This window comes from Macaca thibetana, chromosome 14 (assembly GCF_024542745.1).
Source record: "Macaca thibetana thibetana isolate TM-01 chromosome 14, ASM2454274v1, whole genome shotgun sequence".
In the NCBI taxonomy this organism is placed as follows: domain Eukaryota; kingdom Metazoa; phylum Chordata; class Mammalia; order Primates; family Cercopithecidae; genus Macaca; species Macaca thibetana.
The window spans coordinates 107,839,477-107,866,830 of NC_065591.1; the positions used below are offsets into that span (position 1 = coordinate 107,839,477).

The window sequence follows — 27,354 nt, forward strand, 5'->3', positions numbered from 1 at the left end:
TTCATTGCAATCCAGTTCTAGAAACCCACACTTGGTGTCTGCTTTTTTTTTTTTTTTTTTTCTTTTCTTTTTTGCTTTTTTTTTTGTTCTGTTTTGTTTGTTTGCTTTTTAGGACCATGCTCAATACCAAATGTCTCAGGTCAGGCTCCTCAAAAAACAGAGCCTGATATGAGGACCCTTGTTAAAGCTTTTTTTTAGGGTGGTATACTTGAAGAGGGGGGTTGAGGGAAGCTGTATGAGTCTGTTCTCACGTTGCTGATAAAGACATACTTGATACTGCATAGTTTATAAAGAAAAAGAGGTTTAATGGACTCACAGTTCACGTGGCTGGGGAGGCCTCACAATCTTGGCAGAAAACGAGGAGGAGCAGAGCCACGTCTTACGCTGTAGCAGGCAAGGAGAGAATAAGAGCCAAGTGAAGGGGGTTTCCCTTGATAAAACCATCATCTCTCATGAGACTTGTTCACTACCACGAGAACAGTATGGGGGAAAACCACCCCCACGATTCAGTTATCTCCCACAGGGTCCCTTCCACAACACATGGGAATTATGGGAGCTAAAATTCAAGATGAGATTTGGGTGGGGACACAGCCAAACCATATTAGAAGCAAAACAGCACTAAAAGAAAAGCTAATGAGGAATGTGCCCTTGGCTGACAACTAGCTCCAATCTGATCTCATGGGCAGGTAGCGCTGCAGTGCAAATTCCTCAGAGCTTGTCTCACCTTGAAGCAAGAGAATTGCCCTTTTACCCCATGCTCGTCAGTCATCAGCTGAGGTCTGCCACTGGGGAAGGAGAGGTGAGAGCACAGTCTCCATGGGGAAGCAGCTCCCATTTGGCCAAGGACGGCGCTCCAGAAAAGGGTGCACCTGTGAACTGTTATGCACCAATAGTTACAGCAGCTGGGACATGGGGTCATCAGCCAGTAAAGGGAGTCTTGGTGGGGCACCTACAGCTTCTAGTACAGATAGGTGTATGATGGATGGAGGGAGGAAGGGATGGATGGATGGATGGATGCATGGGTAGACAGACAGATGATAGGTAGACAGATGACAATAGATAGGTAGGTAGACAGGTAGATCATGTTTTGTAGGAATTAATAGGGCATGAGAAGTCTGCAAAGATCAAATCCATCTATCTCTGCTAAATTGAAAGACATAAATGGTCTCATTGCATTACGCCCCTCCTAAAATGCCTTTTTGGGCACCCAACATATGACTGCACACTGATGAGGAGGATTAGGAAGGATGTACGACAATGCCAAGGAGGATTACTGTTACAGGTCAGGTTCCTCAGGGAGCAGACCCTGAGTTGGAGATGAGTGTGAAGGAAGGAAGCTAGAATGGGCAGAGGGAGAAGTTGGGCTGAGATGCAGTCTCATTAACAGCCTCAGCTGATGCCACCACAAGCCGGAATAGCATTTCAGAGTTGTGCCAAGCTGAAATGAGTGGTCCAGGCCTTCATGTCCTTGCATAGGCCAATCATTGGATGCAAGCTGCCCCAGGAAAGAAGGATGACCTCGGACAAGGTGGTCCTTCAATAAGGACAACTCCTGAAGAGGGCTGACAGGTGAGGGCTGTCTGCAGACAACCCTTCCAGCAGCTGGCAGAATACACACTTCTGTCCCTCAGAATGTTCTAGGCTGCGCCACACAGTGTCCAGTATAATCACCTGACTTCGTCTAAGGGGAAGGGAAGGTTCCTGTGAGGAGATGGCAGCCAGCGGGGTCTGAAGGATGAGTGGGAGTTACAAGGTGCAAGGCACAGCCTTGCTTCCTCTCCAGCACAAGATTAGGAAGTTCTCAATTAGGCTGTTTTACGCTGAAGACTTTTCGGAAAAGAAGCAATTAGGAACCATTAACTAGGATACCTATTCTCTCTCTTTTGTTTTCCCTTTTAAAAACAAGCTGGAAAATACGCCTTCATTAACCCGCTTTTCATTTGGAAGCCAGCAGCAGAGCTTCTGAGCGTGTCAGCCTGCTTGAAGATGAAATGGAAAAGAGCTTGTCAAACATCTCCCTACAAGGGCAGGAAAGGGAAGTCGGCAGGGGAAAGGTTGGGTAGGAGGATTGCTCAGACTCAAGAAACTATCTGCAAGGCACTAATTGGGCTGCCAAAATGTGCCGAGGCAAAGAGGAGAAAGGCAGATAAACAGTTTCGTAGCAAGGGGTCAATGGTGAGGCCAGGGCAAAGCTGCAGCAGAGCCCCTCCACCCAGCAAGAGGCTGGGATTAAGTGGGTTTCAGAATGCGGCTGGGGCAGCTCACAGGGGCTGTGAGCCCTTGAACTTGCTATTTCAGGCTGAGGTCCAGGTGACCCTCCTCCCCCAATCCCATCCCCACTCCACTCCTCTGCAACATCACTGTGGGGGAGATTGCTGGTGGAAACAAGGGAGGTACATTACTAAGCTTGGTGTTCCAGGAAGGAGCTGAGAAGGGAAGGTCAGGGAGAGCAGGCTCCTGCACCGTCCAGATGGCAAGGCCAGTGCCACAGAAGAAGGGGAGAGGCAGGAGTGAACGCTACTAGGGTCAGGCAAAGAAGGTCACTCACAGCTTTTGGGCAGAAGAGAAAGCTTAAGGTAAGGTACAGGGTACATGAAGGTAAAGAAAGGAGCTTGTTTTTCCAGCTTATTCTCCATTCTCTGTTCCCCACTTTCTACTTCTCTGCAGAGAGCAGAGAGTTCTTGGCAAGTTAGGTGGGCCATGCACACCCCCTCTCCACCATTCCCCAACCCCATTGCCCTCTGGCCTCTACCTTGAGTCCACAGAGGACAGCAGGCAAAGCTGGTCTACTCCACTCATTCCACCATCCTCCTCATCTTCCTTGGTCCCTTTAATGAGAGCAGTCCCTAGAACCCAAACCATAAGAGCAATTCCATGATGGCCTCAACATTTTAGAAGAAAGAAGTTCTGTCCAGGGGTCTAGCATCATTCACCTCTTCATTTACTCAAACAGTATTTAGGTGGCTACTGTGCCAGGCACCATGTTAGAAATAAACAACATGCAACTCCTTTGAGTAGGAGAAATAAAGCTGCAAGCCAGTATCTATACTGTAAGTGAAAACATGCTATGTGAATGCAGAAATTAGTCCTGCTTGGGGTTGGGGACAGGGGAGAGTTTAATAGGAGTTGTGGAATTTTAAGGGTTAAGTAGATAGATATTAATCAGGCAGAAGAAGAGGTAAGAGAAGAGACTACAGCAGGAATAGTACACTGGAATAGAGGCTTGAAAATTGTTTCATGTATGCATTCAAAAAATGGGGAATAATCTGGGAAAGTCAGAATATGGTCTGTGTGGGGAAATAATGGAAGGTGATCCTGGAAGGCTGGAAATGTGAGCCTAATGGTTTTAGATGTGAAAAATCAAAGACAATTTTTAGGAATCGGTACAGTTAGATTAAGAATTTTGGAAATACCATAATGAAATGGAGAAAACAAGATAGGAGGCAGTTAGGAGCGAGGAGGCTGTTGAACTAGTCAGAGCAAGAATCGATGTGGGTCTGGCAGTGAATTCCACCAGTGAACAAACGGTTGTCAAATAAGCACAAGAGGGGGTTTTGAGAGATTTTGAGCCATCTTCAAGCTGGTGGGGAGGGAGTGGTTAAAGATGGTGGTAGCACTGCTGATGAAATGAGCTATTCACCTTATGCACACAGGAGATGAGGGGAGTGGGGATTTGAGAGCACAAGTGGGAAGGACATGTTATGGTCTAGATTGTGGTCATATCAAATGATCTCTGCTCTGTGACCTCTCCCCTCCACTTTTTCAGGAAATAAAAGGCTGGAACCAGTCCCCTTGAGAATGGGATGAGAAGAGCAGTCCTCATAGAAGTCATAGAAATAAGACAGAGCTGACATGTTCACTGTGGTCCCTGCCCACCACCCCAGCCCAATACCCTGACCACACATGATTACTTAATGAGGTGTCAAACATCCTAGTTTGTCCAGGACAGTTCAAGTTTATACTAGATATTCAGGCATCATGATTAATCCAGTTCCTCTCACTCTCAAAACTGGCCCAGTTGAATGATAAAATGGAAGTTGACCTTACCAATCAACCGCAGCCTTCTTTCCCACTGAGCCTGGGTGCAACCTGAAAATCCTTTTCCACACAGCCTTCCTTCTAGGCAACAGCTATCAATCAATCAGGTATTGAAATCTACTTGCCACCTTTTTGAAAGAAGAAAGAACATAGGTCTAATATTAGCTGGGCAAACACTGGCATGCAATTTGACCTCTCGAGCCTCCATTTCTTCATTTGACACCTGAAATAATAGCATTGCCTACTCACAGAGCTAGTGTGAGCATCAAGTGAGGTAGCACATGGAAAAATGCTATACAAATGGTAGTGTTTTTAGGATTATTCAAAGGACAGAAACAGCTGGCACGGTAGTGCCTCAGGGGTCTTGGCATCATCCTCACTGCCACCCCAGTAGGAGACCATGAGCCTCCTTGGGAAGGTAGCCAGCAGCTCCTGGAGTTTAGGCCTCTCCTCCCTTAATCCTCTCTTCCTTTGGAGACAAACAACAAACCCCTCTGGCACCCCCACCCCTCAGATCAACTCCATCAAGAAGCGAGGCTTCTCTTTGTACTACAGCAAATGCACGTCTCTTATTGACGCTCCCCTGGGACCCTCTGTGGCAACACATGCATAGCTTTGAAGTTGCAAGTGTGTTTAATGCACAAGGGCCCCGTCTCGGTTCAAGGACAGTATTTTAAGTCCCCGAGAAGATGGGAACAAAGTTTTGATTGCAAAAAGAAACAGATCCTTAACAGACTTGATGATAAAACATCATAACCTCATCCGATTGTAGCAGCCAGCTCTGAAGAGGGAGTCACAGAAGAAACAATTGATTGGGAAGACTGACTTTCATCTCAGCTATAAGCCTGTTCCTTGACCTAAGCTACTACCACTTCTCTGACTTGTGACAGGCACAGAACTAAAAATGCAGGGTGCAAGCTGCTCAGGGCAGGACTACTGAGGAGGCAAACATAACCAAGGCTTGGAAGACGTCAGGACAAAGGCATCTTGTGGGAAAATGGCCTCCTTTGAAAGATTACTGCCTGAAGGAGGTGTCACCTGACCAATAATAAAATCCTGAAGAGGACACGGCTCATCACTTGATCTGGATCCATCTACAGAAGAATAGCCAGCTTTTCACCTTTTCAAATGAGCTTAGTTGTTTCAGAAACAAACCATAAACTTCACTGCAGGTCCAACAAGAATCCAGGCTTCAAGAGGGAAGAAAGGAGCCAGTCTTCTGGGAGCAACTGGAGGAAAGAAAAATGAGGCAGATGACTGTTGAGAGTATTGTCTCCTCACGGATTCCAGGAAGACCTGGCCCAGAACCTGGGTGGAAAACAGACCAACCATCACCAAACCAACTTCACCAACTGTGCTGCAGGCAGTGACCTGGGAGATGCCCGGACCAGGAGAGAGGCCACACTGGGATACCTGGGACTTAGGCAGTGCTTCTCATTCTGAAGAGCAGGGGTGAGGCCAGCAAGCTGGGCTCATGAGTAAAGGCAGATGGAGAAGATCATCTAGAGGGGTCATCAGAAAGTTTAGGTCTCATCTTGATCCTCAGCTTTTCAAAATCAGAAATATTAATATAATCACCCCATGTTCCCAGGGGTGATCAGTACTAGGGGGATGGTTTGCATTGAGCTAAGAGCATCTTATTCATCTGTGTATTTTCTGGGACAAGAACAATGTATGGCATATACCAGGTCAATGATTTTAGCCCTGTCTGCTCATTAGAACAGCCTAGGATGCTTTACTAAAATACCAGTGGCTAGGAGCCACTCTCAGAGCCTCTGAATTAATTGGTCTGGGAATAGGCCCAGGCATGAGTGTTATAACTTCACAGGTGATCTAAAGTAAAGTCACGGCTATGAACAATTGTACCAGATCATCAATGAATGGCAGTCGAACAATGGAAGAACTAATGTGGTATGGTTTGGCTGAGTCCTCACCCAAATTTCACCTTGAATTGTAATAATCCCCACATGTCAAGGGCAGGGCCAGGTGGAGATAATTGAATGATGGGGCCGTTTCCCCCTTACTGTTCTCATGGTAGTGAATAAGTCTCATGAGATCTGATGGTTTTATAAATGGGAGTTCCCCTACACATGCTCTCTTGCCTTCTGCCATGTAAGACATGATTTTTCTCCTCATCCGTCTTCCACCATGATTGTGAAGCCTCCTCAGCCATGTGCAACTGTGAGTCAATTAAATCTCTTTTCTTTATAAATGACCCAGACTCAGGTAGGTCTTTATTAGCAGCGTGAAAACAGACTAATACACAATAAATGAATGGAAGCATTGGAGGTGAACGACAGCACACTCATTCACAATGGCAGCATCCCTTACAGGACCGCTGGCACTAGCCATTGGCATGGGCTGGTGAGAAAGTCTGCTTAGGAGGCCAGATTATCCATCACAAGGCTCCTTGGTTAGCCCAACATCAGCAAAGGGACATCGGCTATTGCTGAAAGAATCTTCACAACAAACCACTATACTTGCTTCATATCCCCTCATTCTTGCTAAATTCTCTGTAGCGTGCTATTATGCATATCTCTTCATTCTGTGCTTTTAACAAAGAAGAATCATAGGAAGAATAGGTGTTTTTTATCTATGTTTCATGAGGGATTAAAATGACAGACCCAGCTGCCAGATTACATAGAATGTCCCAGGTCACCCAGTTTTCTTGTGGGGAATCGAGGGCTCTCTGTTTACTGGATTGGGTTAACCTGGGAGCTGAGGGTTAACCTGGGAAACTGACCTCTTTTCTGCATCTATCCTACCCCGTGCCTCATTACACAGGCACCTGCATGGGCTGGGTCAATACGATCAGGCATTTAATTAAGCAGATATCAAGCTCAAGAGGGCCCTATTTCCTCTACTGTGAACCTAGGAGCAACGATAAGGAAATGCAGGAGCCTGAGGGTTGAAGCACAAATTTAATAAACATTTCCGCTGTTGCCTGGAGCCTGATTTCTGTCAAGGCCCAATGACTTCTTGAACTAACTTGCTGAGTGATTGCAAACTTCTCTGAGAGCCTCATGAGAGATGGCACTCATTGGAGGTTGAGTATGTACACAAACACGGGCCCACTTGGATGGATACCTTAGCGTGCGTGCTCTCTCTCTCTCACTCGCTCACTCACTTTCATTTGCGCACATGCACACACCCTCCTCACAATGCCATAATGTCTATGTAAATTGGATCTTTAATATCCTTCAGATAAATGACTTCAGAAAGAACATGGATACAATACTCTGTCTCTGAGTTAACATGATAGGCTCTGCCTCCCAAATTGGCTCAGAGAAATTAGCAGGAAGGAAGGAAGGATCAGACGAAATAATAAACCTGCTTACCTGCTCATTAATTTAATCTCCCCCCCACCACCCTCTCTTCGCCTTGTGGTTTCACTACCCATAAAATAACTAGATAACTTCGAAGTCCTAGATGAAAGAGAAACTAGGTCTGGAAGCTCTAAGATTAAAGGAGAATTTTTAGGATTAGTCTTTGATTTTTTTTCTTTTCTCTCTCTTTCTCCCCCTCTCTTTTATTTTTTTCTTTCTTCTTTTTATCTCAGAGGTGACTGAGGAGGCTTCCCTCTTCTTTTCACCTCTCTGCTGAGCTGGTCAGCCTGAAGCCTCCCCTGGGGCACAGAGGCAGAGCTCACAAGGAACTTGGGACCTGGGACAGAAGGCACAGAGTAGGGCTCCTCTTAGTGACATTTCCCACCAGACATTGAAGGGCATCTGTTGTTTGAGTAATGTATGGGTGCACGAAACTGCTTCCTCCTTATCGTTTGAGTAGGACACCCTCTTGCAGATGCTTGGATGCACTTCCCTATACCTCTTTTTCCAGGTAGCTCTTGCCCTTAAAGAGCCTGAGACGAGTAGAAAAGACAGTGACCTACCTGGTCTGCACAATCTTGGGAGATTTCAGTGATTCTGTTATGTCTTCCCAGTCCTGAGAGCCAGACTGTGAGCATCTCCAACATTGCTCAACAAGGCATGTTTCAAACAGTTACACCTAAGTCAGGAAGCACCCTCCCTAGGGCCACTCCTGCCCCTGGATATTACAAGCCAGCCTGCTGCTGTACTTTATTTCCAATTCAGAGAGTTCATTCTCAGACCTATCCACTCTTCTCAGGAGCTCCTGGCATCTCAGGATAGTGAGCACCTCCCTGAAAGCTCTGGGTGACCAGTCTTTATTCATTTCACGTGTGCCTCCTGCCCAACGTCTAGCATGAAGAAATCAGACAAGATACAGAGATACTCCACTCCACCAGGGGAAAGTGAAAACCGTACAATTTAAGAGAGATGGGAGAACAGAGAAGCAGCAGCAGGCTCTGTTCAATAGAGGGGCTGCCCAGAGTGGCAAGGGGGAGATATGTTGCCCAGAGCAGCAGCTTGTCCCAGTGTTCATGTAGGGTGTCCTTCGAATGGCTCCCCAAATCCAACCCAAGCCCCTTCTTACAAAGTCAATGATATCTCTCTCTCAGGGCAGGCTTCTTCAAAACAAAAGGCACTTCTCTATCACCGGCGCTCAGGTTCAGCAAAGGCTCAGGCAGGTAATGACATCAAAGAAGGCAAAAGGCCAGGGAGCACGTGCAATGCTGTAAAAATGAGATGGGAGTTGAAGCTTCTCTAGGCATCTGGATGTAAATATCTTTGAATTTTCAAGCCCCAAATGCAGAGGCACCCCTGTGGCTGATGTGCCACAGCCCTTAGCTGCTGTCCACATTCAAGCTCACAGGACTCACTTTTGGAAGGAAAGTTACTCTAGTCCAGAACAGCAGCTCCCGGGAATCTTAGTCTCAGAACTTCTTCACACTGAAGCCCCAAGACCTCAAGTTTGTGTAGGTTTTGTCTATTGATATTTAATGTACTAGATATTGAAACTGAGAAAAGTGGCTGGGTGTGGTGCTTACCCCTGTAATCCCGGCACTTTAGGAGGCCAAGGTGGGCAGATCACTTGAGGCCAGGAGTTCGAGACCAGCCTGGGCAACATTATGAAACCCTGCCTCTTCTAAAAACACAAAAATTAGCCGGGTGTGGTGGCAGACACCTGTAATCCCCACTACTCAGGAGGTTGAGGCAGGAGAATCACTTGAACCCTGGAGATGGAGGTTGCAGTGAGCCCAGATCACACCACTGCACTCCAGCCTGAGAGACAGAGAAAATTATAAAATATTTATTAATTCATTTAAAAATAACATATCTATTATACATGAATATATACAAGAGTTTTTTAATTTTCCAAAACAAAATTGGTGAGAACAGTGGCCTTGTTTTACATTCACAAATCTCTTTATTGGCAGCCTTAATAGAAACCAGCTGGATTCGTGTACCTGCTTCTGAACACACCCTGTTGTGATAGGCTGTTTTGTTGAAGCATATGAAAAAAATACAGCCTAACACAGATATGTATTTGGAAAGGGGAGGAATAGCTTAATAATCTTTTCTGATAATTGTGGATATTTATGGAAATTACATCAAAACTCAAAAAATGGTGCTTTCTTAAAGGTTACAGCTTGGAATGAGAACCCTTTTCGTATAATGTTACATTAAAATCCATTGATCTATCTTACACTTGAAATGGAATTTTGCAGCATGGATTGATCATCTGGAAATATTGGTTCACTGAGTTATGCAGATCTTGCAAATGTTGATACATTTCACGATGCAATATTGGAAATCCACATTTGTCCATATCACCTCAGATTGCGTCAGAAAAGTCTTTAACTATTTGGAAGTTACCAGTGCAAGGGCCACTGGGATTCAGACCTCGTTGGGGAAGGTGCAATTACAGCCTGCAGGAAGGCAGAGAAGTTCTCTGGGTTGCCTGGATCCAAGCTGGACCATAGTCAATGAGCTGAGGCTGGGAAACAGGAACTGGAAAATGGGAAACCCCTGCCAGGGCACCTAATGAAACTTACAGGGAAGCCTTCTTCAGAAATGTCGTTGAGCTAACTGGTAAGCCAGCTAGGGAACCTGTGGAACTCCCCAGGAAGGTGCCTCCTGTAAGACTGCCCATAAAGAAATGCTACACCGTGTAGGAGAGCTCCCTGGGAAGCCTTCCTCTGGGAAACCAAGGGAAACCACCTTGGAAGAGGTGCCAGGCTGCCAGGCCCCTCATCATCATTTTACACACAAGTTGTTGAAGATTAAACTTTATAATGTTCTGTTTAGGTGTTATTTAGTAGTACCATGGCTAAATTTAAGGAGATGTTAACATACCCAGCAATGGATACAATAACTCTTGAGACTATACATCTGTTTAGGAAAAGGATGAGCATTTCACTAGTTCAAAGGATAGCTATAACTCATTAGATAGAAAGACAGTTGTTTCAGTGTCAAACAGAAGTTCAAGTGTGTGCAGAAGTTGTGTAAACAAAAGGGTGGACTATGCCAGCCATCAAATTATTGCTGCTCAGCTCCAAGGCTACCTTCATTCCTGCTTGTAATACTGGAATGTTTCTTACTGGCCAGTTGGAACTTTTGTCAGTAGACAGCACTGGAAGAACACTGGAGGAGGAAAGGGCTTTTCTTCCTGCTTCCAGTGATCTTCTCAGCTTGCTCCTTGGTGCATGGTACCCAGCAGTGCATGGGATACTAAGTAATGTCATGTTCATTGGAGTTGGCATCTCCCCATTACCAGCTTTCCTTGGCACCATGGAGAGTGGCTTTATGGAAAGTTCACCCACCATTGCAGCTCCTCCCTGGGGGCAGCCTCTTAGGACCACAGAAGGGCTTCTTGGTAAACGCTGTGTGTGCCACAGCTGGGCTTCCCAGCATGTTCACCAGCCTCCATGACAGCTTCCAGCAAATTCCATTGACCATCACAAGCAGTTTCCCGTCTGCCAGGCCTGGCCTACTCACTGTGGATGGGCTTTGGCCCAGAGTAGCTTCCCGTCATGCAGGGGGCTACCATGATACCAACTCCAATGAAGTCTAATTCCCAGCCCTTACCCAAATTTCTTCCTTTATTGGAACTCTCCCTTAGTCTTAGGGTATTCTTTAGAATTCTCTTTTGTTCTTACAAATAGTTCATTCTTTATGTTAAACTTTCCCTATTTAAATGCAAGGTGGTTTTTCTCTCCCGACTAGACCGTGACTGATACAATATGAATACAAATTTTCACAAATTCTAATATGCTTAAAAACTTCAGTCTTATCTATGGCAACAAATACTGTCAGTCATTTTCCTTGAAATGACAGTCTCACTTTGTTCATCTGTAAGAAAATATTTTCCAAATACTGAAGTCTGGTTAGTCATAAATTGTCACTCATTCTTTCAAGTAAACGGGTATTTTATTAAGAAAGTGGCTAGTTCAGCTTGCAACTCAAATGCACATGTACTTTTCCTCAAGACGAACATATTGAGCACAAATTGTTTTTGCATACTTCCCATTTTATTACACAGAATATTAAATAGGCATGTACTCAAAGGTCAACATTTAAGAAACTTAATATTTCCTGCCACATCAGGACATTCTTGAGTAAAAGTGATTTTTTTTATTCTGCAAGTGCGTTCTAGTAAAAAATATAATGTTTAGTATTACAGTTTGGTGCTACGGCCTTGATTTGGGCTAAGCAGCCTACAGTTTTACCCATCGTTGATGCTGTGCCTTCGGTGTAAATGTCAACACAGTGAAAAAGGCAAATAGCATCATGAAAATGGTTTTGATCTCACAGAACCCTGTAAAGGACCTAGGAAACTCCAGGCATCCATGAGCCACACTTTTAAAGGTAAAGTATATATGTTTGGGCATCAAAAAGACCTGAGACTGAATCTTGACTCTGCCAGTTTTTAACTAGAAGATCCTGGACAATTTATTTAACTATTCTATGCCTTGGTTTTCTCACATATAAAATGGTATTCATATGACTACCTCTTTCACAGGGATATGTAAGAATTAAATGAGATGTAGTATGGGTATATAGCATAGTTCCTAGCATACTGTAAGTTCTCAATAAAGAGAGATTATACTGAAGAGAAAAAAGGAGGAATGAGAGGAGAAAAAAACATAAGAGTCCTGGTCATTTCATAGTGGAGGCATAAGGAGACCATTATGGCAAAAGCGAGGTTACAAAGTTGTGGTGGGTAAGCCCGGAGCCTTGAGTTCTTTCATCCTGTCCCCAAAAGTTCTTGAAGGAGCAGGAGCCAACTGAGTGAAGAAAGAAGTCCCAAGGATAGGCTCACCCACTTCTGGATGGTTTTTAGAAGGTGACCCCAGAAGAGCTTTATATTTCTTAGGAGAATTTCCCTTCACCCCTCAATAAAGACAGCCACCATGTGACAGAGATGGGGGGGATGGCTGAGACATCTAACTAGAGTCTAACTTGGGACTCTAACTAAAGTGCTCATGCTGCCACCAAGGTGCAAAGCTGGTGTTAGAGTACCAGCCTGGTTACAGTACTGAAGTTCACCCCTCCTGTTCTGCCACATTCCCCCTGGTGTGCCAGGAGACACTGCAATCTTCTGTCAGAGAAGTCGAGACAGAAAAATCTGCAACACAAAACAAAGGCATCCAGGTCAGACTCCACAGTTGTGTCTTAATTCTTCAGGAGTTGCTTCCCTATTTAGCGGTGCTCAGCTCCAAAATATGAATACTGTCTTATGACTGCTAAGCAGGCTAACCCACAATTAGCCAGGCTGTTTACAGGGCCCTCTACTCCCCTTTTCCTTCTCCAGCCTTCTGAGAAAAAGGACACTCCATGACAATAAATGTTGTTGTTGTCAACTAATTCCTAACAATAAATACAATTGACTTTTATTGAGAACTTGCTTCACTCTAGGCATTATGCTAAGTGTTACACACACGACTTCATTTCATCCTCAAAACAGTTTGAACCCATTTTAAAGACAAAGAAACGGAGTCTTAGAGAGGTCAACTGGTGTGTCAAATCTGCACAACTAGTGTCAAGTTATTTTCTATCTGACCTCAAAGCTGGTGTTAGTATCACTTTTCTCTCCTGTGTCTCAATGTAAGTGAATTTTCACAGTAGGTGAGTGCATTTTCTCCTCCTTCCATCTGGCATTTGGGATCACAATTCTTCTTTGCTAGTTTGTCTTGCTTCCATACCATGCTGAAACCGAGTGGTTTCCTTCAGTGCTCACAGTTTCTTGTGGATAGCTTTGTATATATTCCTCAAATAAATTCTAACTGCAAAAGTCTTTTAGATTCCTCCTCTCTTCTTGTTGACTTTCCTGACTTCAGCTTGCTCCCTTGCAAGCAATCCACCATGCTGTTGCCACTATAGCCTTTCTAAACATACCCTTCCTTCCCTCGCTTAAATGCCTCAGGGCCTCCCCAGCTGCAACTAAGACCACATTCTCCAGCTTACTATTCCAAGCGCTTGGTTGCCTGCTTCCAGTTAATCTCTCCAAGTTCATTCCTTCCTTCCCTGCCTGTCTCCTGTGCTTCAGAATCCCTGATGGACTCTCAGCCTCCTCAACAAGGACTCTATGGTATTTCTCTTCGTGGTGCTGGTGCCTAACACCTTTCTTGGCTCATGGTAGCTGTTCAGAACATGTTACTGGAGAAATGAATGATGGATGGGTGCATGGATGATTTTTAACAGCAGTTCTCTTATGCCTCCTTGAACCCTGCTTAGTAAACATTTGCTGAAGGATAGCTTCCAAAACTTTGGATTCACTTTGTCGCTGTTCTGAGCACCTTAGTTCCAGATTTTAATAGTTAGGCCCTCCCAGTCATCTTCATCCCTTCCCGCTTTCATAAGGAGTGGAGAGCCACAGTCCCTCTCACCAGGATCAGCTCCCCATGGGCTGCACTGTCCTGTCCCAGGAAACCTTCCCATCCTCCTATGTTTGCATTATGGAAGGTCACATATGTGGAATATTGGCTTCTCCATGGAGTTCCCATCTCCCTGCAGGAGCCCCCAAACTTCCCTCCCCACTCTTTTCTGAGCTGTCATCTCTATGAAGGCAGCCTTGACAGAGTGAGCACCATGCAGGCTAGGAGTGCTCCCAGATCCACTTGGACATTTTTTCTCGGGTTATGTGGAGGGAAGTAGCAGAGAGACGTTGCAGCAACAAAGGACTGAGTGCAAGCAACGGAGAGATGGAGAATAGGCATTTTCTTCTAATCATCATATTGTCCCTTCAGAGATACTAAGGCAAGTGCCTTATCTGGAGGCAACGTAGCCAAGGCATTTCCAACATGGAAGGTGTGGTGGAGGCAGAGGCCTTCACAATCACCTGGAATGGCTATCTATCAATCAGTCAGCACCCATCAGGAGCCCAGACCTACACTAGGCTGGGGGTGGGAATGGGTGAAAGAGACACCAATGATATAAAATGGGTAAGTCCCACCCAACGAAAATATTATCCAAAATGAAGACAACACAGCAGACGTGAGGCAGCGAGTCCTGCTGTGAGCATTATTCCAGGAAGGGAGAGACCACTGTGAGTCATGGGGTGTGCTTGAGATGAGGTGGTGAGTCACGAAGTAGGTGTGGTGCTTAACAGGGAGTGGGGGCATACAAGTGGGTAGCACTTTAAGGGGCTTGTATGTAGCCGGGGTGTCTGCCTAATCTGAGCCTTGGGTGTGCACAAATGGCAGAAGGCTGAATTGTATCAAGATTACAGCTTTTTTTCTTTAATTTTATTTTTTAATGGACAAATAATAATTGTACATATTCATGGGGTACACAGCAATGTTTCAATACACATGATGTATAGTGATCAGATCAGGGTAATTAGCATATCATCATCTCAGACATTTAGCATTTATTTGTGTTGGGATCACTTAATATCCTCCTTTTAGCTATCTGGAACTATGTATTATTGTTAACTCTAGTCATTCTACAATGCTATAGGACACCAGAATGTATTCTCCATGATCACAGCTTTCTAATTCTTTTCTGATAGACTGTCTTATCTGGTCTCACTGGCCAAAACGCAGCGTTGGAATCCTCTAGGATATCACTAGCAGTTATTGTGAGTTCCAACCTGAGAATCAATTCATTTACAATTCTTGAACCCATAGCAACAAGAATAAAAAAGAAAGAGAAAATTTGGAAGTTATCTCATGGGGGGAATAAAGACAAGTGTGAAGGTGCCTTAGGGAGGGGAAGGAGCAGATAAAACAGATCACTGCCTCCTTTATGCCCCAAGTACTCAATGCACTTGCCAACCAGAACATTTTAACGGCTTATTTTATGCAGTTATTTGCTATCTCATTTAACCATGAGTCCTTTGGGAGTTAGGAATATCTTATTTTCTCTTCTATACCCAGCATTAAGCACGGTATCAATATCAATAGACAAAAATATCAATAAACATGTATTGAATGAATGAGTGAAGGAATAAATGAAAGAATAAAGAACTGGTGGTCCCGGAGAACAAAAATGGTGATACCACTGACAGAAATGGAAGATCAGGAAGGAGGGCCAGAACAGTGTAACAGAAAGTTGTATAAAAGCAGTTTTCATCTCGATATGAGAAAGAACTCTACAGAGGCCAAGAATATCTCAAGAAGCACTTGGCCTCATGGAAAGGTATTAATGGTGAGGATAAAGATAGCTACCATTTATCTCATGTTCACCTTATGCAACCCTCACTGCAGCCTGGTTACACAGGAACTGTTACCATCCCCATTTTACAGGTGGAAAAAATGAGTCTCCAGGAGGCTGTGTAACATGCCCCAAGTGACAAAGCTGGTAAGTGCAAAACACAAGCTTTAAACCCCACCTCACCGTAATTGCTGCCCCTCACCATAATTGCTGCCCCTCAACAACAAAGTTCAGACCCTGGGAGTGTGTATCTGATGGCCTCATGCTCCTCATCCTCTCACTCCTCACCCTGGTGTTGTATTGCTCTCACATTGTAAACAGCCTCCTCCCTCAGACTTCCTCTTCAGAGACCAGCCCATTCCCAGGTGGAGAAGCACTCCTCTGTACTTGATGCTGGTGTCTCTTTGACCCATCCCCAAGGCAATTGGGGTGGAGAGGCAGGGGGTTGCTTCTGGGGCAGGCCTAGACCTCTGTGCCACTTGGAGCCCACTCTTCCAACATGGCCTTGCCTCCTCCCTCTGATAGCTTCCCAGGGAGTGTAGGGATTCACCTCGCACAGAGAAGTTCGGCCCTTGCCCAGCTCCTGAGAATTAGCCTCTCAGCCCTTGGAATATCTGCCCAGTAAGAGCACCTTCGTTTTTACCTGAGGTCCTTGGTCTCAGTCTCAGATTGACTTCTGGAGGGGCAGGAGACTGAGGTAAGTCATGCAGGAGCTCCATGCCTACATGAGCAACCCTTGATAAAAACTGGACACCAAGGCTCAGTTGAGCTTCCCTGGTTGGCAACGCTTTGTGTGTGTTGCCAACATCATTTGTGAGGGAATTAGGAGCTGTCTGCTGACTCCACTGGGAGAGGATAAGGGAAGTCCACACCTGGAGTTCTACTGGACTATGCCTCTGCACCTTTTTCCATTGCTGATTTTCACCTGTAACCTTTTGCTAATAAACTGTAGCTGTGAGTCTAACAGTTTTGCTGAATTCCATGAGTACTTCTGGTGAATTATTAAAGCTAAGAGTGGTTTTGGGGACCCCTGAATGGCAGTCTTCTTGACCCCCATTGCTCTTGCCTGTTCCATCTTATCCCCTTCTGCTTCAGAGCTGAGCCTGGCTCTCTGCCTATTTCCTTATACCTGCCTCTTGGACCTCTCTGCCTTTAAATTTGCATTGCATTGTGGGATGGCACACCTAGTATCCAGCAATCAGCCTAGCCAGGCCCATGGCCAGCCCTTGCTCCTAGAGAATCCCAGCCCAAACCAGAGCACTTATCTCTTTCCTCCCCAGGGAAAGGGGTCCAGAGAGTGACCCACCAAAGCTGAACAACTGCCTGACCTAGAGACATCCAGAAGAAGGGGTGAACGATGAACCCAATGATCTTTAAGCTTCTTCTCAAATTCTATGGTTCTGATTCCTGGATGTGTCCATTTAGTTTGGATATTTTGAGTTTGAGATAATGACAGGATTTTCAAGTGGAAGCGTCCTCTTGAATGCTCACAGAGATGGCTGGGGAGACAGAGGTCGGTGGGAGAATATTCCATGATCGGGCCCTGCTTGGAAGATGAAAAGCCTGCAGGGAGCTCAGATTGCATACAGAGACTTAGGAGTCCAGGAAACCAACTAGCTGAGCTGCCTTTCATAGCATAGCTGTGGCTTCCCAGAGCTTGCTGGGGAAGGCTCCCCTTTCCTCCCTGCCAATTTCTCCACCCCACCTGGCACCAAAGGGCCTAGCCTCCAAGTCACAATTAAAGCTGTGCAACAATGGTAATTGCTGTATCTGACCTCCCTTCAGATAACAAGGGAATCCCTCTCCCTAATTAGCCCTGCCGCTGGTAGACCAGCAAAGCCAAATGTTTATTATGGGATGAATGCTCTTACCGTAAATTTTGACATATGCTGTGGAAAGATGTTGGATAAATAAGACTTCAGAGGCATGGGTTGTTTAAATAATGAATACCCACTGCTGTGGGTGATGAGGGTGGAGGGGAGTGAGGCAAAAAAGAAGCAGAGGATCCTGGATCCATGCTCAGAGCCCAGGGAAAGACACAGTTGGTTCGGAAAGAAACAGACGGAGGGATATGGCAATGCCAGCAGGAAAGCTAGGGTGAAGAAGAGAGTGTGCTGGGCTCCACGCTGCACTCACCGCTCCTGTTGTCCTGCAGAAATGCCCTCCCATCCCCCACACCCACTCACTTCCATTCCTAGTGCCCTGGGAAGCAATGACAAATGGCTTGTGAAACAAAGTCAGAGGGGAGGTAGGAGAAACTTCCTCCCCACAAAGACTAAAGCCAATGCCTGTCTGCACAGGCCCTGAGTTTACTGTTGTTGATGTCTTGCTTCTTCCCAGGGAAGGGGAGGGTGAGTACACGGAAGCCTAATCTTGCACTTTGGCTTCGTGGGGTGGCCAAGATGTGCAGAGAAAATCATTGCAACCAATCAAGAACCCCCCGCCCATGACATTCTGAAGCACTGAGGAAGGGAGAATGCTGGTTTTATGATTTCCATGTATCCCCTTCAGGTCTAGCTCTGATCAAGCAGACCACACACTATGAAAGAAAGATCCTTAGATGTGACTTATGCCTGGATTTGGAAAGACTCCTCTCTTCCCCCATCCCATGGGCTCAGGCCCAGAGGGCTGATCCACAAGCAGATCTCACAAAGATGGCTGTGTCTCTTTCAGTTCCTCAGTTTCCAGTCAATCAAGGAGAGAGACATCCTTTCATCTCAGTGAATGGGGATTTGTCCAACAACTATAGGTAGATGTCAGGGAAGCAGAGGGACTCCCAGTAACTGCATAGACAGCCAGGCTCTGGGGAGACCATGCTTGTTTCAGACACATTGTCCAGCCTTTGACCTCCACTCGTCAAGTCCACACTTCAGCCACTTGTCCTCTGCAAATAGGGTGGCTCATGACCCTCACCTGTTTCTCTTCAGAACAAGCCCAAATCTCAGTGTCTTACAAACAGCAAAGGCCTATTTCCATTAATGATACATGTCCGTATAGGTCAGCAGAGGCCTCTGCTCCACTTGGTCACTCAGGGATCCAGGCTTTGGAATTCACTATGGCCAAGAGAAGACAGCTGGAGGGCCATTTGTTGGCTCTTGTATGCTTCAGCCTAGAAATGACATGAGCTGCTCATGGACAAGACCTAGTTCCATGGCTCCACCTTAGTATGAGGGGGCTGGGACACGTGGGGGAACATTTGGGAAGCAGCACTATTTATGCCCCAGACCATGTCAAATGGGCTGGAGCAAATTAGCATTCCTAGTAGTGCCTTTAAGCCTCACCTTCCTCTCCTCTACACACCAGAACAGGACAGGACCAGAGGTCCAGTGGGTACCCAGTCTACATGGCCCCTCGATTTATAGATGGAGAAACTGAGGCCAAGCAGGTTGTGATTAGCTTGGTTACAAGCCCCTGCCAGGCTGCCTCTGCCAGCTGTTTTCCAGGGCAGTAGTGATCCTCCAGCGCCCTTTCCCTTGGTCTCTCCTGGTTTGTTCACTGGTGCCTTCTCCCTTGTAATTTTTATTTCATTATTCTCCTCTCCTCATTCTGAGAAACTTCCAAATGTCATTCTTTCTTTAGTTTTTCACCTCCACAGAGCCCTCCTTTTCTTTGTCTCCCTCCCTCGGGCAGGCTCTTTCCCTGTGAAGGGCTCTTTTTTTCTTCTCCTACAGAGCACACTGACCTTTTCCTCTTCTCCGTAGGACAAAGCCCGGCCTGGCATGCTCCTAACGGGAATTGGCTCTAGAAGTTCCGGTAATTGCTCTGTCCTTATTATTGAATCTGTGAAGCCAGTCTTGGTCAAGGCGGCCCCTCCCTTTCACCCACTCACTTGCTAGAGTCAGACTGCAGATGGGCTGCTAACGAGGTGACCAATTAATAAGCGCTAAATAATCCCCAAATGTTCTTTTTCTCCCTGGCCTGATTTTCAGGCCCCTTTGTTCCTCCTTGGGAACCTGTCCTCTATGACAGGGCCACAATGGGGACTATTCCCAAACCTGACCCTGTGAGATGCTGACGCACTCAAGCCAGAGTCACAAGACCCTGTTGCCCAACTCTTTTGCTCTGGGGGGCATGGGAGCAAGGAGGGTTCCTGCCTCTCAGGCATAGTAATACAACTACCCTACATCATTGACCACTTACCATGTGTTATATAATCCTGGTGAAACCTTTCATTTACTCATTCCTCCAAACAGGCATGAATTGAGTACTTCTGAGGTGCCAAACACTACACAGCTCCAGGCGGTCTGAGCCTTAGACTTGGGTGAAAGTGACCCTCACCTCAGGGCTTCATGCTTCGAAGCACATTCCTGGTAATTTTCCAGGCCCTTCTCTGGTGCCTGGTACCTATTGATGCTGCCAGTGCTGACCAGGTAGGGACTCCTGAGCCCTATGTGAGCCCTGTTCCTGTTTCTTCCTACCTCTCCCCGCCACACACACCCAACCCCACTCCTCTCCCCGCCCCCCAGCCCCCGCCCTCCACACACACACACACACACACACACGGTTGACCAGATGCTCTGAAGCAATTCTAGGAGACTGGACTGGTGAGTACATTGCTCCCTCTGACTGACAGTATTTCTTCCATGGGGTTCCATGAAATATTGCCACTAGGATGGTTCTGGCTTCCTCACTCAAATTGCTTATATAGACAGAGGTCCCACAGGGGGAAAAAAAAATGTGGCCAGGACTCTACATATCCTCCTGGTGGCCTTGACACTAGAGATATGGTGGTGAGAAAGACAGAAACAATCCCTGTCCCCATGGCAGTCATAACACAAACATCAATCAAATGAGGACCAGAGACTATGATCAAAGGTATCTGAGACTCCACAAGGGAACTGACTGCTGAAGGAGGAAAGCTCTGGCCTAGAAGCAGCGAGATGGTAGTTTTGAGGACAACTTTACCAGCAAGTGAGAGAAACTCAGCACAAGCTGACTCATACAAAAAAAGAGATGAGAACTAATTGGCTATTAAGGGATCTCTTAAAGGGTCCAGGGGTGTTTGTCTTCAGGTATGGCTGGATCCAGGTGCTCAGATGATATATTCTCAAGATCAATCACCTTCCCTCTCTTCACTATCCTTTTTTAAAATTGGAGCATAACTTACACACAGCAAAATGTACAGATCTTAAGTGTACATGTCAATGAATTTCTACACAAAAAATTACTACCCAGATCAAGCTACAGAATTTCCAACATCCCATAAGGTTTCTCTTTGCCTCGCCATAGACAACAACTGCTTAAGGGTAGCCACTATGCTAACTCCTGTCACCATTGTTTAGTCTTTCCTGTCCCTGGTTTCATATAAATGGGATCATAAGGTAGTATTCTTATATGGCTGACTTTGCTCAGTCAAAATCATGATTGTGAAATGTGTGCCTCTGATGTTTGTTCTTTTCATTGCTGTGTACCATTCCACTATATGCACACACCACAAATTATTGTTCATAAACACATAGACTGTTTTCAATTTTGGCTCTTATGAGCAAAGTTGCTATGTGCATGTCTTTGGGTCAAGAAAACCACTCATTTCTGTTGGGTACCTAGGAGTAGAGTTGCTGAAAAACAGAGCCTATGTATGTTTAGCCTTTGTGGAACTTTCAAAGAGTTTTCTGAAGCAGTGATCACTATTTATACTCCCATTAGCATTTTTAAATTGGACTTTATATCTTTTGCTTACTGATTTCTAGGAGTTCTTCATATATTCTGAATATTACAGTCCTTTGTCTGATACATAAGTTAAAAATATCTCGTCCTAATCTGTAGCTTGCTTCTTCTCTCTCTTAATGGTATAGTTTTATGAAAAGAAGCCCTTAATTGACTAAAGTCCAACTTAACATTTATTTTGTGTTTACTGTTGTGTGTGTACATATTCATGTATATCCTATTAAAGAAAACTCAGATGACTCCAAAGTCAGGAATATGTTCTCCCTTGTTTTCTTCTATAAATTTAATTGTTTTAGCTTTCACATTTAGAGCTATGATCCTTCATGCATTAATTTTTGGGAATGATGTCAGATAGAGATCAAGGTTCATTTTTTTCTGTATGAATATCCAATTAACCCACACCATCTATTAAAAAGTGCAACTCTTCCTCTCCTGAAGGATGGTGGAATATTTGTTGTAAATCATGTGATTGTACATATGTCCCCATTTTCTTTCGTCTTACATTAGCCACTGAAGTGATCACTTTGTGTGCTGGCAAGATTGTCCTCTGTAACCCTGGGCTTACATCTAATCACCTTAGCAGCTCCAGGTGAAAAGCACACCTCTTTCTCATCAGTAGTCCCAGCATTGCACTTGGCTTTCTATAGCAGTCTTGCATCAGTCCCTAGGGTCAAATGCTGAATGGCCAGTGTTTGGTCACATGCCCACCCCCGAGGGTGGGGCGAAGGATGCAGAGAATCCCACCCAAACCTCTGGACTGGAATGGAAAAGGGGTAGTTCTTCAAGGAAACTTGGGATGCTGTTACCAAAAGAAAGGGAAATGGATGCTGGGCCAAACAAAACAAATACTACTTAGACTCCATGACCATTGGGCCCCTTGATCTTTGAAGTTGTCATTCTCCTGTGCTAGCTTAACTGTGGGGTGCTTCTGGACACCAGGCACTATGTAAAGCATTGCAGGTGGTACAGACTGCTTTAAGATTTTGTACACAGCCTGCCTCGATGACAGATAAGATGAAGGAAAGTTGAAGAATGCCACAGCATGACTGAATCTCCTGGCTTATCAAGGGACCCTGGCCGGTGTTGGGTGCCTCCGAGTTGCCACCATTAGGCTACCCAGGGAAGGCAGGTCCATAGAGTTTCACATCATGCCTCATTTCACCAGGTGTGATTTCCAATGAGACATCGCTCCACTGGGGACTAATGATGCGGGGAGAGTAGAGCAGGGAGGCTGTGATTTCCAATATGCACCAGCCAGTCATTACTAGCAGGAAATGGATTTTTGCTGGGTAATCAAAGTCAAATCCCTCACTTTTCCCACCCCTAAGTGCCCCTGCCACTGGCCCCCATCACACGCAAGGTGACTTCACTGTGCCCTGTTCCCTGAGTCCTCAGCAAACCAAAGTCCAAGCCAGGCTCCCCACCATTCCCCTTTCCCCTCCCAACGAGACTGGACATACCCTCTCCTAGGATACCTGGATTCCTGTGTGCGAAGGCAGGCGGTGTGGAGAAGCAGAGGGAAGGAGGAGGGCTGAGGTCACAGGAGGGAGGTCTTCACCTGGCGGGGAGTGCAGGGGAAGTAAAGCAACAATGTCAGAGGTTTAATCAACCTTTGAAGACTTCACAGTGTTTGGACTGAAGTGTGTGAATAATATTCATTTGGATTGGCACCTGTGCACACCACTGAAAGGAAAATAGCATTTTGTCGCTGTTGTGATGAGGAACAAGCAGTCTAGGGAGACAGGCTGTGCATCCTGGCAGCTGTGAAGGTGGGGTTTTTTTTCCCCTTTTGTTTCCGACTCACTGTGACCCTCTGACTCCTTGAAAATCCAGTGGCTCTTGAGTCAACGCCTGACATTCCTTTTTTCTGCTTCTCCAGACAGAGCGGGGACAAGAAAAACCTGGCAAGGGCATTCAGCCATGATGGGAGAGGGCCTGCCACCAGCCCCCTGGGTGGCCCTGGACAAGTGGGATTGTACCTCTGGGCCTCAGCTTCCCTGGGTGCCACTGGCAGGTAATCTGCCCCTCCTTCCTTACTCCCCGCTTTGGTGTGAGAGTCATAACAAGAGAGGTGACTCTGAAAGTCAAGAGGGTTATTTGAGGGTGAGGCCATTCCCCTCCTCCTGAAAGAAGCCCAGTGCCTTCAACCACTAAGACATTTGCCTCAAGTGGCATCTAGGGACCCAGCGTCTTGGATGAGTCCTTCCTCTCTTATTCCTCAGTGTTCATGCAACTTCACCATCCCTCATCCTTATTTCCCTCACACCCAGTTCAGTCAAGTCTCAGGGTAAAGAATCTCTATACCCCAGCCGTGGACATTGTTGAAAGCTGGGAATTGCCAGCCTTTGCCCTGAGCTCCTGGCCCAGCTCCCCAGGCACAATGGATTCTGATAATCATGCCTGTGCTCACGCTGCCCCATACCATTAACCTTGTCTCTTAGGGACACTGCAGCCTCCTGTAGATCAGAGCCCTTGTTCCTACTGTCAACTGATCCATCATGGCCATGAGGCTGCCTTGAAAAGAGGTGCTGGTGCTGAGAACGGGTCGGCGCTCTAGACCTCCCTAGCCTGCCTGTCAGTGCTCTCCGGAGACTGAGCATTTTTCTCTCCAGTTACTGCTCTCTCTTCCTTCCCGGGGTACCCCCAGCCCCCATCTCTTCCAGCTTACTGTCCTGAAAACCTCCCCACCCTCTACCTCTCTTCCCACCTCCTTTCCTCCCTCTCCTTCCAATCCTTCACCTTCCCCCTTTCCTTCCCTTCTCCCTGATTTTTCTCACCTCTCCACTCCTTCTCCTCCAATCTTAGCCTGTCACTCCTTTTTCCTTCCCTACCCACATCTCCTCAGTTTTTTGTCTTCCAAGACAATTACCTCCAGAAGGCAGCCCAAGTTCCTCTTCCCAGCCAGCAGCAAAACAGTTTTAGTGTCGGACTTTCTAAACCATCACCACTGGATAATTTCTAAACACACATCTCACACCACGCATGGGGGATTAAGGACCTGCCGGAAGGTCTTGCGGTTGGTGGGGACACGCATGCCACACACAGCACAGACGAGCCCACCACACTAGTCACACAGGATGGGACTGTTTCCAGCCCCCACATTCCATCTGCCGGCAGCAAAGTGCAGCCACTGAGATTTAGAGTGGAAGGACCCTTATTAATCACCTGGGCTCCGAATTCATTGCAATCCCCGTACCAATGCCCATAATATAGTTTGTTTGCTGTTCGAACTAATATATTTTTGGATATTAATGCCTAACATTATTTCAGTTGCTTCTACATTGGTTGGTTGGTTGGTTTACTATCTATACTATAGTATGATATATGATACCATAATACAGTTACTAATAAACACTAGTATAGTACCTACTAATAGTTTATACTAATTAGCATAGTAGATAGTATAGATACTAATATTAATATCTATATTATTGTATCATATATCATACTATAGTTTAGTATATAGACTATAGTATAGATAGTATCTATAGTACAGTATCTATATTATAGTATTAGATAATATCTAATGTTAGATATTAATGCCTATCTAGAGAAAGGACTAAACTGGAAGAGCCACAGAAACCCTAAACAAAAATAAGAGAAAGAAACTGCTCCACATGGAATTAAAAATAGTTTAAAACCATCATAGTTAAAATAGTCCATTATTGGCGTGGGAAGGGAGAGACAGCTCAATGGAAAAAATAGAAACCAGAAATAGGCCTAAACATAAAACATAATTTAGCCTATGATAGAGGTGGTATTTCAGATCAATGGAGAAAAAGGACTTGATCAGCGTTATTTCGGGGAATTGTCTAATTCTGTGCTGTCTAGTACAGTAACCACTGGCCATATGTGGCTGCTGTGCACTTGAAATGCCACCAGTCCAAAATATACACTCTATTTTGAAGAGTTGGTATGAAAAAATGTAAAATAGCTCATTAATAATTTGTATATAGCTAACGTGTTGATCTGATGTTTTGCATATAGTGGGTTAAATAATATATCTTATAATTACTTCTGCCTGTTTCTTTTTACTTTTTTAATGCGGCTAATAGGAAATTTTAAATTATATGTGTGGCTTACATCGTATTTCTATTGGATAGCAGTAGTCTAACCATATGTAAAAAGTAAAATTAGATCCCTATCTCACTCCTTATACCAAAAATAAAATCCAAATACATCAATGATTTTAATGTAAAATATGATATCCTGAAAGAAAATACAGATGATGTATTTTATTATTTTATTTTATATTCCTGGAATAGAGAAGATCATTGAAAACACAAAACTACAAATCTTTTTAAAAGATTGATAAATTTGATATAAAAAGTAAAATTGTTTGTATACCAAAAGAAACTAATACCAAAACACAAGTTTAATAGGAAAAATATTTGTAACATATAATGGCAAAAAGTTAATTTGTTATAAGAAAAGCTCTTACAAACCATTTTTTAAAAAAACAAAATATGAACAGCCCCACAGAATTGGCAAAGGATATAAATTAGCTATTCAAAGAAAAATAGAAATTAAAAATCATCAATCCTGAAACAAGGGGTAAACCCGTAATGACTGTTGATTTGGAGTGATCTCCTTATGGGAGTTCATGATATAGTCTCTCTACTTTTGCATATGATTGAAATTTTGTATAAAAAATCATCAAAGTGCATATAAAAATGCTCAACTGCACAATTAAAGAAATGAAAACTTGAAAACAGAACACTATTTTCTTCCAGCAGATTGACAAAACCTGAAAGATAATAAAGGTAGCAGGATACTAGCTCCCTCACTGTGAAGGTATAAATGTGTGCCACCTCTTTAAAAGACAAATTTGGCAATAATTATCAAAATTGTAAATGCATATATCCTTTGACCCAGAAACTGTACTTCTAGGAATTTGACCTACAAAAGCATAAACAAGTGCACAATAATAGTCAATGTAGTATTACAATAGCAAAAAATACCAACCAAACAACCTAGAAGCAACTGAAAAGTCAACAGTGACTAGAGAAGTAAATGTTGACCCAGCCATGCCATGGAATTATGCAGACATTAAGAATGAAGTAGACCTATGTATACTGATATGGAAATATCTCCAATCTGTATTAGTAAGTGAAAAAAGGAAATTATAAAAATTAACTATGATATAATTCTATGTGTAATTTTATAAAGATATAATTATGTTGTAATCACATCAAACATTTCTGGAAGAATCAGTCATATGTTGTTAGTTACCTCTCAGTGGTGAGAAGAACTCAAGAATAGGGAAGAAAATTGTTTAATTTCCGTTATCCTTTCATGCATTTGAACTCCTTTAAAAAAAAAATTCTTTGAAAAGATATCCAACATCACTAATCATTAGAGAAATGTGAATCAAAGCAACAATGGGACACCTCTTCATATCCATTATCATGGCTATTGTAAAAAATATATATAGAGAGAGAGAGAAAGAGAGAGCAAGTGTTGGTGAGGGTGTGGAGAACTGGAATCCTCATACACTGGTACCAGGAATGCAAAATGGGACAGCCACTGTGAAAAACAGTGTGGTGGTTTCTCAGAAAATTAAAAATAAAATTACCATGCAAACCAGCAATTCCACTTCAGGGTATCTATTTGACATAATTGGAAGCAGGTTCTTTCCATTGTACACTCCTGTTCACACCAGCATTAATGCACAATAGCTAAAACACGGAAGAAACAAAAGTGTCTATCAACAAATGAATGGATAAGCAAAATGTGGTATATCATACAATGAAATATTATCCAGTCTTAAAAAGGAAGGAAATCCTGGTACTTACTACAACCTGGATGAACCATGAAAGCATCATGCTGAGTGAAATAAACCAGCCCCAAAAGGCAAACATTGTATGATTTCACTTATGCGAGATACCTGTAGTCTAAATCATAGAGGCAGAAAGTAGAATGGTGGATGTCAGGGGCTGGAGGAGAAAGGGAAAGAGGGAGTTATTATTTAATGTGTACAGAGTTTCAGTTTTGCAGGATGAAATGAGTTATGGAGATGGATGGTGATGATGGTTACACAACATTGTGAATATATTCAATACCACTGAACTTTACACTTAAAAATGTTTAAGATGGTAAATTTTATGTATATTTTACTACAATAAAAACAACT

General features: G+C 44.5%; 1 protein-coding gene and 1 long non-coding RNA gene across 2 annotated transcripts in view; one reads left to right on the plus strand and one right to left on the minus strand.

Annotated features, from left to right (window-relative positions):
- Positions 1–27,354, plus strand: part of PAFAH1B2 (platelet activating factor acetylhydrolase 1b catalytic subunit 2) — a 1,197,441-nt gene that overhangs the window by 123,125 nt on the left and 1,046,962 nt on the right. The window lies entirely within an intron of this gene.
- LOC126936343 (uncharacterized) lies at positions 12,330–27,311 on the minus strand. Its single transcript, XR_007719428.1, has 4 exons — positions 27,017–27,311; positions 26,797–26,899; positions 22,697–22,779; positions 12,330–12,525 (listed from the first exon to the last, which is right to left on the minus strand). It is a non-coding gene; the product is annotated as an uncharacterized LOC126936343 (long non-coding RNA).